This window comes from Dermacentor variabilis, chromosome 6, assembly GCF_050947875.1.
Source record: "Dermacentor variabilis isolate Ectoservices chromosome 6, ASM5094787v1, whole genome shotgun sequence".
In the NCBI taxonomy this organism is placed as follows: Eukaryota; Metazoa; Arthropoda; class Arachnida; order Ixodida; family Ixodidae; genus Dermacentor; species Dermacentor variabilis.
The window spans coordinates 65022126-65034965 of NC_134573.1; the positions used below are offsets into that span (position 1 = coordinate 65022126).

The 12840-nt window shown below is 50.2% G+C and overlaps 1 pseudogene; it reads left to right on the plus strand.

Moving 5' to 3' along the window:
• The first annotated feature begins 934 nt into the window (after window positions 1-934).
• On the plus strand, window positions 935-1114 carry LOC142586480 (U2 spliceosomal RNA; annotated as a pseudogene).
• Window positions 1115-12840: the final 11726 nt, after the last annotated feature.

Below are 12840 nucleotides of genomic sequence, written 5' to 3' on the forward strand. Positions count from 1 at the left end.
CTGCGATCAGACTCATCATCTGCTATCGTACTCATCCTCCCCCGCCCCAATTACCATCACGGTAAAGAAAAGTCGAATGGGAGGCACTGTTGGGTACTGCAGCACATCATTTCTATGAGAAGGACAGCGGCGGAACTATTTGAGTGGTGGAGGGTGACGCAGTGGGGACGAGGGGCAAGGGAGATTTAGGTCCTCATCCCACATTACATGTTTTAGGTGTTTCCTCCTTTCCCCTCCTCTCCAGACAGCACTGGACAGACGGACTGACAGGAAACCACAAAACGTCTTCCAAGCAAACGCACCTCCTCGCTTTGTTAGAAAGAGGGCCGCGCCGGGCTGGCGGGGGATTCCCGTTCTTGCAGCTCGACAAGCTCTCCCCAAATGATATGGCTAAACGCATGCTGTTACATTAGGCGGGGGTCCCGTCTGCTTGTTCTGGTTTTCTCGCTTCATACATGTCGTTTGAAGTTCCGTTGCCCATGGTTCCATAACCTAAGCTGGTTAGAATAAATGGGTTCCCTTCTCCTACTGTCCGAGGTTAGGCCCTGGGCTGCAGCCCCCTTAGCCCCCCCACCCTTAAACCAGCGCTGCCGGCACGTAGGAGACGCACTTCACCGCACTCCGAGGTCACACACTGCTTCGCCGTAGCCAAGGCAATCGTGCGTTGGTAGACGTCCCGTAATGCAGTAGTGGTTGTGAGGTCACTCGAAAACCAGAAGCGGTCACACACAACACAGGACACACTCTCTCTCTGAAACCACTCCAAGTTTTCGGGATCAGGGCCACATAGTCGGTTCGTATTTCTTTCCGCCTCACGGTCCTGGCGGGCAGAGCGCTGACTTGACCACCACCACTGGAGAGCGGAAGGAAAGGGAAGGAGATAAGAAGCAAGCGCTTGGAACGCCCACAAAGGGAGGCCGGTGCGAAGGTAAACATGGCCGACGCGGGTCAGAGTGTAGTATCTGTTCTTATCAGCTTAATATCTGATACGGGTTTTATTTGAACCTAAGATATTAAACTTATTTTTGCAATCTGGCGAAGTGCTTAAAGCCTACTTCACCTCCGCCGCGGGTCGGCCCTGTATTGCACTATCTTCGGGAGCGGCACACGTATAGGAAGGAATTCTCGATTTACGCCGCTCAACCGACGCACGCAATTTCTTCCAGAACCTAGCCATATACAGCGTCGCTGTAAAAAGTAATTGGGCTTTGTTGGCTGACTGCTCGTGTAAGGAGCTAGTGCCCGGTGCATCATGTCTCAAATCTTTACTGTTTCCTGCGAGCGACGGTACACTGGAATGGCCGCTGAATGTTTTGCCCTCTTGAAGCTCCGCAAGTACATTTGCGGTGTTCGCGGGTGGTCTCGCAATGGTCTACCGACAGAAAACGAGCGCATCTGGGCAACGCGACGTACTTTGAGCGTCCTCAATCATTAAGAGTACCGTAACTACAGTTTGAGACTGTTCTCTGCTGATATTCTTGTGACATACTTATATATGTAATTTGCACGGCTGTAAGTTCAGTATGCGCCCAAGCTCGGTGAGAAGTTTGTTACCACCTTCAGCAGAAAATGTGCAACTTACGGAAATAAACTCCAGTCTTGTTGAAGCACAACTTCATGGCACGAAATTAGAGAGACGCAGTTACACGTTGCGTAATTTAGTAAAGCACCTATCTATGCATACAACTGCATCGTCTCCAGTTCTCCGAAGTGGTCAGGCTCACACTACTGCGAAGGGTGTCGAAACGGAGTGGAAGTGAAACGAAAACCGGAGCTGAACCATTATTTTTTTGTCATCGTGAAGTTGAACCCGAACTGGAACTAATTAGAGGAACCGTTCCGAACCGGTTTGACAGAGGGTTCAGAAAGCCCTGTACCCTGTGATGAGCACGTCATAGGAAAAACGCTGGACAAATGTTCGAATCCTCCTGTAGTCGGCAAACGATTCTCATGCTAATACTCAAATTACTTCAAATAACCTCAACTCAGTTCTGATATTCATTATATTGTTCATTTTTGTGGAACCAACGCTACCTTTTATGCGATAAAAAAGGCGGGCGCTTTGTGCAGTTGTAACCCAACTATACACCTGAGAGAAATCTATAGCGTTGAATCTAATAGTGGTCATTGCGGTTGATTTGGGCGTCACGAGTGACGTCAATGGTTCATGTGACGATGACGGTGTGACAATGACGGCGAAAGAATCAGGAATGGAAAGTCCTCCGTTGAAAATGTACTGACCAAATACGTACGTGACCAAGAAATAAATATATTTATTTAAAACCCCAGGAATCTTCAGGGTGGCTTTAGTTTGCTATACTTGGTATACAGTTATACTTGGAGTGATACCAGGCAATTGATGTAGTTTGGTGTAACTTTGCAAAATAAGACAACTAATATAACAGAAACAGCCCTACAGCGTTACATAGAAAAACACGCCGATCCTCCATCGCAGGACCATATCAGCCTACCACTATGTTTGCGCAAGCAACTAACAGGCTGCAACCTTTTTGGTCGCATCCGCAGTCCCAACCCGCGACCGACTCCGTGGCTGCCATCTGCGAGGGAAGACAACGGAGAAGTCCGGGCTTTTGCCGATGCTAGTGTCACTTTTGCCGATGCCAGCTAGTTGCTACTGTCCCAACCTGTCCTGTCTTAATCCTGCCTCAACCATGCCACTATCATTTTCCACTTGCGCCGCCGTCTTTATTCGCCGAGCTCCAGGCTGACGAATTGAGCACCTTGCGATCAAAATCACCACAAGAAACATCAAAGCTAGCTACAAACACAGATCCGATCTTCGCGGTGAAATACCTTCGCCAGGTATTAAACGGATCTCCTTTCGCCGAAAAAGGTAACCTGAAGTGTCGACGTTCGCGCGCACGGTGCGAATAGTTTGTATACCCTCTTCACCTTCACCAGGACAGATCCAGGCAGGCGGAGCCAGTCACCAACCTCCAGTGATATGTCCACTTCAGCTCTTATCGCAGCACCCCACGCTTTCACGACTATCAAAAGAATTCGGTCGAACCCATCTCACGATGACTGCCGCTGGTAGAGTTTAGCATTGAATCCATATAGCGACATAATTTATCACCACCGTCGAAACGAGTTATGTATATGAGGCGCGTACCGCAACGGGATTCCTCTTCTGCGCTTCCCCTAATAGCGCTCAGCGCCATCTGGTGCCGTCGCCGTGAAGCCTGCGTGTGGCCTCCGAAATGCATGGCAACTCGGTACGTGCGAACGCTGAGAAACGCGTCATGCGGCAACCAGGCTTCCCTCTCGGGCTTCTTTCTGGACACGCTCCGCTATCTAGTGGCATTACCGAGAAGTCCGTGCGTGGCCTCCGAGACGAGAAGCGTGGTGCACCGCTGCCTGCGCATGCTGAGAACTGTTCCATCGCTTGCCGCACATTCAGTGGCACATACTCCGTGACCCAATTGGCGAGAGGTTCATTGAAGAGCGGCACATACACAGTGCATTCACGGCGAAACCTCCTTAAGCGTCAGGTTGCTGTCGTTGAGGAACCATTCTGACGTGGGTTCAATTCCGCTCAGCATCGGAGAAACTTAAAGGATGTTTCAATGCGATAGCGCTTAGAGCCCCATGTCGCAGAAAATCCGGTGTCAGCGCCGGCGTCGGCGGAGTTTTCGGTGAAACCGCGCCCCGGCGACAGACCCTCCGACATGGTTCGGAGCCAAAGACCGCATGACGGACTACAACGACATCACGAAGGTCTACCTCCTGGCTCGCAGGACTTTCCCACCCCCGTACCCGAGGGTGAGTCGAGCGGAGGTGGTACTACTGAGGCAGCTGCAGACCGGATCGCTAGCGAGCCCAGGACTGATGCATCGCATGTAACCCGAGACATACCCGACCGATAAGTGCAGGATCTGCTGGAGGGAGACGGCATATCACACGCACATCTTGTGGGACTGCATCAAATATGCAAAGGAAGCAAGAACGATCCCGCCGCGGCTCGAGGCTACCGCGAAGGGCTACGACCGAGACCAGTAGCTTTGGGCTGTCCAGCAGGTCATCGGGGCGATCGAAAGGCAGGGACCCAGCGAGCCGGCAACGGCGGGCGGAGACCCACGCCGAGTAACGGCAACCTCGTAGATGACGTAGGCCTTCGTTGGATGCTCGTTGGGGCGCGCGAGAGCCCAACTGCAGGCACAAGTAAAGTTTGCTCCAATCCAAATCCGTGAGCGAAAATTGCCGTACGTATATGTCATGCCTTGTTATATGACATACGGCATGTGCGGGATATATTGCCACGCCATTCTATCACTACAGTCGCTTATACCTCGTCTTACATTCTTGACAAAGTTATTCCTCGGAATTTTGATAATGACAGCCCACAAACAAATACCATGAAACAAAACACCGACAGCGAATGACCTTTATGTTAAATCTTCTCAGACTTAAGTATTAACAACACAAAACAATAACAGAAACACGAAAGTGATGTAATATTTTGGCGCGGCTGTGCACGACCTCGGGGATCGGCCCACGCAAGAGGCCGCGTTTCTACCAGAAAGCTCGCCTTCGTGCATAGTGTTCGTCGCCAGCGCTTCCCTGTTAATATTACGGTCACATAAGATACAGTCCTGCAATTTATTTCGTCATTGTAGAGCGGCACATTTACAGTGGCACATACATAGTAACAAAGTTGACATAAAAGATCTTAATTGAAAAAAAAAGTATTATGGGGACCATAATCACGTTCTCATTATGAGGCACGTCGTAGTGGGGGACTCCGGATTAATTTTGACCACCTGGGGTTCTTTACCGCGTGCCTAACTCTTAGTACACGATGTTTTTTTGCATTTCGCCCCCATCGAAATGCGGCCCCCGTGGCCGGGATTTGATCCCGCGACCTCGTGCTTAGCAACGCAACACCAAAGCCACTAAAGGTGCTCATTGAAGACCAGCACAGACCGAGAGGCACGTACCCAATACTACAGATTGGCTCCGGAGTTTCTTCGAACAGCGGTACGTATACCCAGTCCCGCATCTGGAGTGATTTAAGTCGGCGTGAAAGAGGTTTGTTGAAGAGCAGCTAGCACATGCGTACACATTGCCGCATGCTCAGACAGCCAAATTAGTCTGGTTGGTTTCGCACCCTTTTACCCATTCGACCAAGGACTACCCAGTAACCCAGGTAGGAGGGAAAACGGTTAGATGCTAGCAAACATAGATATAAACGAACAAAGACATCCATACATGGCGCCCAGAAAGTGAGTAAAGTATCATAACGATACTAACGCATTAAAAGGAATTCCTTCGCAGCTCCACACAAGCATTGATAACTCAGAGTGGATCTGAACCTCCCACCCGACCTCTCCCGCAGCAAGGAGGCCGGTTGCGTTAAGAAGAATACGTGTGAGTGCTTCATTGACGCCCGCTGCAAACCTGTCTATGGGCTCCGGACCGTAGACCAGCATTCAGCGCGACCTGTCCCACCTGCCCTCACCCAGCTATCCTCGCAGCTGTACCGCGCCTCTTGCGAAATTGTCCCGGACTGCATGGATCAAGGCTCCACTATTATTAAAAATTGGGGTTACACCCGAGCCGCCCACCTGACTAACATCTTTGGATCTATGGTCCGTACACTTATAGCCCACAATAGTATTCCTACTTCAACGAAATGTAAGCAACATGCCTAGCACAGTTCACGGAGAATACCTTGAAAACAAAATACATAGCTCATATAACGCATGACATTTGAGAGAAAACGAGTGTGCAGTAATTCTTTTCAATGCGCAATTATTCTACGCACTTCCAACTTTTGGTACACGACACACATAGCATAGCCCTTATTTTTATTTTCTCCAAGTATGAAATAGCCGCCGTCCTTGTTCCTTCCAAAACAGCGGGAAACTTTGTAGAAGTATTACATTTAAGCCTGTCGAAAGTTTTAGTAAATTTCCCTTATCACCCAAATAACCCAGATGCTTTTAAATGTATCTGTATATGCCCCGAAAATTTCTCGCATTTTTTTCAAAATATAAACTTCGTGCGCAATTCATTGTTATTTAGAGAATTCTGAGGCATGTTATCGAAAGCTTCTGTAATCGCGCTAACGCCTTCGCTGCAAAAACGTAATAATGTCCGAGTTCCCGGTCGTTGAAATGGCGAAATCTTCATGGGTGCATCGTTAGAGCTCAGTAATAGGCTGTACTAAACAGAACAACGTTTGGAAGATCAACACCTACCACCCAGCCCTTTGTCGTTGTCAATTATTAAGTTACTGGTCACTTAATGGTCCTCTAGCCTCAACGCACAAGGTGACAGAAAATGCAAAGCAATTTTCCCGCGCAATTAAATAAAATTAAATTTGTTTTTGACCCATTGTGCACTGTGGCCCTTCCAAAACAAATCACAGTGAGCCTGCGCGCGCGCGCGCCTCGGGTCACAGGGTATTCAATTTCTTGCGTAATATTAAATGCATTAAATATACGTGTGTCCGCAACGCGTGAGGACAGAAATAAACTGTCTTTCACTCACATTAAACTCGAGAGTGAGACTGAAAAACGTTTATTAAATAGTTTCATTCTCCCAATATAAGCCGCGAAATAGAGGGCCCTACCATCGTGACTCATCAGTATGAATCACTGTACCAATAAAGCTCCTTTCTCTCTCACGGCGAGAGCAATACATCGGCAGACTGAATCCCCGGACTAGCGGGCCCGACTATCGTGACCCATCAACCCATCAACAACACTGCATCATTGCAATTAAGCTTCTCTCTCTCTCTCTCTCTCTCTCTCTCTCTCTCTCTCTCTCTCTCTCTCTCTCTCTCTCTCTCTCTCTCGGCGAGAGTGATACATCGGCCAATGGAAGCCCTAGAATAGAGGGCCCGACCATCGCTACTCAACAGTAAAAATCAATGCCCCAATAATGCTTTCTCTCTCTCTCTCTTTATCTCTCTCTCTCTCTCTCGGCGAGAGTGATACGTCAGCTGATGGAATCCCCGGACTCATCAATAAGAATCACTGCACCATTGTAATGAAGCTTCTCTCTCTATGTCTCTGTCTCTCGGCGAGAGGAATACATTGACTCATAGACAAGTACCTGCCGGTCGCGGATAGCTCTGCCCCTACCCAGTTCCCGGACTACGCGGGGTGTGCGGTGCCGGAGTTGGACCAGGACTTTGCCGCGGCCGAGATCCGAGATGTCTCTTCTCACTCAACGTCAAATCTGCCCCTGGGCCAGATGGCGTCACTAACAGGATGCTGAGGAATCTCGATGATGAGTCGATCGACTTCCTCACTGAAAGGATTAATGAAGTCTGGCGCAGTGGACAGGTCCCCACAAAGTGGAAGGCAGTCTGCACGGTACTCATCCCCAAACCCGGTAAAACACCAGGAATCGAGACTCTAAGACCAATTTCCCTGACGCCCTGTGTCGGTAAGGTTGCAGAGCATGCCCTGCTCAACCGGCTCAAGGTGCACATCGAGGCCAATGACATGTACACCCACAACATGATTGCTTTCAGAGCCGGCCTCTCGACACAGGATGCCATGAAGCTGATAAAGCATCAGATCATCGACTGGAGCACGGGAGATACCAGAGCCATCCTTGGATTAGACCTGCAGAAGGCGTTCGACAATATCTCATACGAGTTCATTCTCCAGTCTAGTGCCACCTTCGGGCTCGGGAAGAGGGCCTACGACTTCGTCCGATCCTTCCTTAGCCAGAGAACTGCCAAGCTCAAGATCGAAGGATACCTTTCGCAAGAGATCACCCTCGGTTCACGCGGCACGCTTCAGGGCTCAGTCATCTCGCCGACATTATTTAACATCGCAATGATAGGGCTTTCTAAGGAGCTCGCGAAGATTCAAGGAATCAACCATACCATCCACGCAAATGACATCACCATCTGGTGCGTCGGCGGGAGCGACGGCCAAGTTGAAGCCGCCATGCAGAGCGCCATCGATGCGACCGAGCGCTTCCTCCGCCCCACTGGGCTCAGATGTTCTCCATCAAAATCTGAGCTTCTTCTCTACAAGAAAAGTCGCAGAGGCGGTGGCCATCGTGATTGGAAGCCGGCGTCCGAAAGCGAAATGACGACGGGTCTCCGTCGAAATGGTGACGGGTCTCCGGTGCCTAAGTGGACTCGCTCCGAATATTGGGGTTGTATATCGAGTCTAACGGTTCCAATGGAACCGCACTCAGAAAGATCACCGCCAAGACGGAGAGTGCTCTCGGCCTCATTCGGAGGATCGCCAACAGACACTGGGGGATCAAGGAAGACAATCTGATCCGCATTATACATGTTTGTGTTCTGTGTTCTCTGCCACCTTTCATACTCCGCGGCCATGCATAATTGGCATGTGGCAGAGAGAAACAAGCTCAATTCACTCATCAGAAAGGCTTTTAAGCTTGCCCTCGACTTGCCGGCAAGCACCCACACCGAAAACCTGTTGAAGCTCGGAGTCCACAACACGCTCGAAGAGATTATCGAGGCACAAGAGCACTCACAGCTGCTCAGGCTATCCGGTACCCCGGCGGGCCGCAAGATACTCGACGAGATGGGCCTCAATCCTGTCGACCCTGACGCCGTGCGGATTCCTAGCGACATCAGGTGTCAACTGCACATCGCGTCCCTTCCCCGCAATATGCACCCCGCAAACAACGTCGGCAGACGTCGGGCCAGGGGTACAGCTCTACTCGAGCATGTCCGCAATAACCACATTGAGGCAAGCTTCGTGGATGCTGCGGCATACGTCCAACAAGAGGCATTCGCCGTCTCCATCGTAGACTTCAATTCAAGACTCACTTGCTGCGCTACGGTACGCACTTCGAGGCCCGTGGTAGCCGAATAGGTTGCAATCGCGCTGGCTGTGCTCGATGGTCGCAGAGAGGCAATCAGTGGCGTAGCTAGGTCGTCTGGCACCTGGGGCCCATAGGTCTTCTGTCACCCCCCCCCCCCCCGATGTAGTCGAGGAACGCGAGGATATCGACAATTTCCGGGTTTCAGCTCCAGTACAGCCACCTTGGATTCCGCGCACGTTCCCCCGGTCCCCCTCTCCTTCGCTTGATTTCCCAGAGATCGCGAATGCAGCAAATATACACGCTGTTTTTCCTGCGCCAAATAACACAGGGTGCTGCGCTGATAACGTTTGATAAGCCCATGTGCACATCTTCTGTCAGATTGTAAGGCTTGGCAGCCAATACAAATGCAGCATCGTGGAAAACATGACTCACGTCACAAGTAACAAAAATATCTTTATAATAGAGTTTTAATTACTAATTTTAGCGGCAATATTGCTTTTGCAAAATTGAAGCCCGACATTCATATCTTTCCCAACAACAACTTCACAAAAATCATCGTAGGTACTATGGTACGCAGTATTTTGTCTGTGGGCAGCCCTGAACGAAAACGAAAATTAAATTGTTTGTCAGTGACGCTGATCTCCCCACCCTATTAGAAAACTCTACCTGCCTCCCCGCCGCGCGGGCGCCAATGCTACGACAATTACGAGTTCTCTTCATTCTGATCAATAAAGCCTTGTTTTCATTTGCTGCTATACGGACAAACGTGATTATCCGAGCTGCGGTACCAGCACAAGATTGGGAACAGAATAGAGCACGCTTCGCGTCGATTCTTGGCGTCACCATAAAAAAAGAAGGAAAAGGCAGTGATGAAGCCCGTGCCAGCGAAAGCTTGCACTATACTGTTGGTCTGCACTCGTAATGGAGAGGATTAAGGGATCAACGTCACTGGTCCACTATTTCATATTTCTTTCGCTGCTGCCATATGCTAGGCGCCGTCCGCAGTGCCAAAGTACTGTTGGTTGTAGCACCCAAAACGATTTTCTTTAAGAAGTTTTTGACTTTGAGTCCTCAATACTCGAAATGAAGTGCTTCCTCTATAAGTACTTATTACGGTATTATTAAGGATATGGTTATTACTTATCTACCATATTTTTCGCGCTACCGAGTTCCTAGTAATCACAAAAAGAGATAACTTCATAGAATCTCGATCGAGAAATATCCTAACAAAATTCACCTTTTCTTTAATAAAATTCTGTGCAGCTGATACAGACATTCTACTTGTGACATGAAGTCACACAACAACTTTTCTGAAACTTTCGAGAGTAAGAAGGAAAGCGTGAAACATAACGGCAGGTTTCGCAACGGCTTCTCGGAGCGAGCGGGAAAGGGGAAGTAAAAGCGAGCCAGACATCGCGGCGGACCCGCGACTACAGCCTGTCGAGCCGTACGCCGCCAAACTCTTCGGCCGAACCGAGTCTGAAGACGATCCCATGAATCCCATACGCGACTTTTGACGGCCCCACTTATGCAACATCGCTCTCAACGAACGCTTCGCCGTAAACGCAAGCGCCCGGCGCGCTGGTTGAACGCCCTCTTGCTGCTGTCTTTGTTCGTCTTCGCTGCGCGTTCTGAACGGAAGAGGGACCCGAGAGCCCCAACGTCTTACAACGCCTCACTGTGTGTTTAGCGACTCCTGCTCCCAGCATGAACGCACAACGCGAGCGCACCCCACATGAAACGTTCCGCTAAAGCGAGTAGTTTAGCGACCATTTCGCGAATTAAATTTTTTTTAGCCCGCACATTCGTGCAATTATTTCGTGGGGTGTTGATAGAGAGTCAGCCGACAATTCTGCGGCGTAACGCATCGGGTGCATGAGCTCGGGCTACTGGATGCCGGAGCATTTGTTGCAGTTTGCGCCCAGTAAAGTCGGCGGAAAGAGGGGTGTCTTGAGACGTATATGACACCCCCTCCCCCACCCACTGGCCCCTTGCACCCGGGGCCCACGGCCCCCCGGCCCCCCCTGTTGCTACGCCACTGGAGGCAATATATAATGATTCCAAACCGGTATGGTCTCCCATTCTCCAAAGTGCCAAAAATATCTCTCCGCATTCTCTCATTTGGTTTCCCGCTCACTCGGGGTCGATTGAGGGTTGTCCCTCTAACCCTAACGAGGGCGCAAACGAAGCCGCGCGAGGACTCACTGACCGCGCCGCCTCAGCAGTCCCCCAGCCCCGCGGGGAACCCTTGCTTACGTTTAATGAAATCACCACGCACTACTATCTGTCAAGACGGGTATTCCCCCTCCCGCACCCCGCCTTATGCAGGGCGCGGGCGGTTACCCTTCCACTTTTACAAGCCTACCCGAATCTCGCGGTTTTTCATGCCATATACCTTGAAAGATATCCCAGTGCGGACTGCCCTGCCTATGGACTAAGGGCAACATTGGACCATGTGTTGTGGGAGTGTGAAGCCATCGGCTCCTCCTTCAGCCAGGATAGGTGGGCTGCGCTCTTGGGCAGCCCCGAACTCAACAACCAAACCCTCGCCGTCCAGAGTTCCCGCGATCGGGCCGTCAAGCTCGGCTTGGCTGTCCCTACGTGGGACTAGTCGGGTGGCGCGGGGTCTCCCCTGCTTCTTCTCTGGACCGAAATAAAGTTACTTCACTCACTCACCAACGGAATCGCCGGACCGGAGGGCCCGACCACCGTGACTCATCAATAAGAATCACTGCACCATTGCAATGAAGCTTTTGTCTCTGTCTCTCTGCGAGAGCAATACGTCGGCCGACGGAATCCCCGGACTAGAGGGGCCGACCATCGTGATCGACTCATCAATAAGAATCACTACATCATTGCAATGAAGCTTTTCTCTCTGTCTCTCTGCGAGAGCAATACGTCGGCCGACGGAATCCCCGGATTAGTGGGGCCGACCATCTTGACTCGATCAATAAGAATCACTGCACCATCGCACTGAAGCCTCAGTGATCATCAATCGATCCTCACTCTGTTGCAAGCGTAATCATGCGAACGACAATTAAAGTTTGGAGTTGGATATCTCGGTGCACAGTCCCACTAGAATTCTTCCAACTGTTACTGTGTAGAAACTCAATTGCCTCTAACTTTTCACTACAAGCATAACCGCTTACTTCAGTCAACGAAAAACGTCCCGCAACGATTATCGTCATCTGCCTTGCTTGCGTTTTCTTTCTTGAAAACTCGGCGCTCGCTACTTTCCCGTCGAGAATTCTGCGTCACACTGATAACGTGCATGCTGTTCGTGACTGGGAAGTACCAGGCTCGCAGCGTTAAAGAAAGGGAACGCCGGCAAGACAGATGACAATCATTGTTGTGGGACAAGATAAGCCCCAAAGGGTGTAAATTTTTCTAAGAGTGAAGAGTGCACTCTAAAAAACGTTTACGCCCTTTGGGTTGTATTTGGTCCCCAAACAATAATCGTCATCTGTAGTCAAGAGTTCGACGAAAGTTAGTCTGGTCAAGTAACATGATGATGGAGAAATTACGGTCACTGGCCAACTCAAGGTGATAATAACAGAGACGTTTCGGGACCCGTACGGGTTCCTTGATCACACTAAAAGCGGGCAAGCGCCGCACGTCGTTTCTATGCCAAAATGTGACGTAGAGAACGGGTGTACTCTCTTACACTCTACACTCTTAAAACGGTTGCACCCTTTGGGGTGTATATTTGTCCCACAACATTAATCGTCATCTGCCTTGCTTGCGTTTCCTTTGTTGAAACTCGGCGCTCGCTACTTTCCTGTCGAGAATGCTGCGTCCCACTGATAACGCGCATGCCGTTCGTGACTGGGAAGTACCGGGCTCGCAGCGTTAAAGAAAGGAAACGCGGGCCAGACAGATGACGATTATTGTTGTGGGACAAAATACGCCCCAAAGGGTGTAACATCTTCTAAGAGTGTAAAAAGAGTTTGCACCCTTTGGAGTGTATCTCTGCCACACAACGATAATCGCCATCTGTCTTGATGCGTTTCCTTTCTTGAAAACGCCGCGCCCGCTACTTTCCTGTCGGGAATGCTA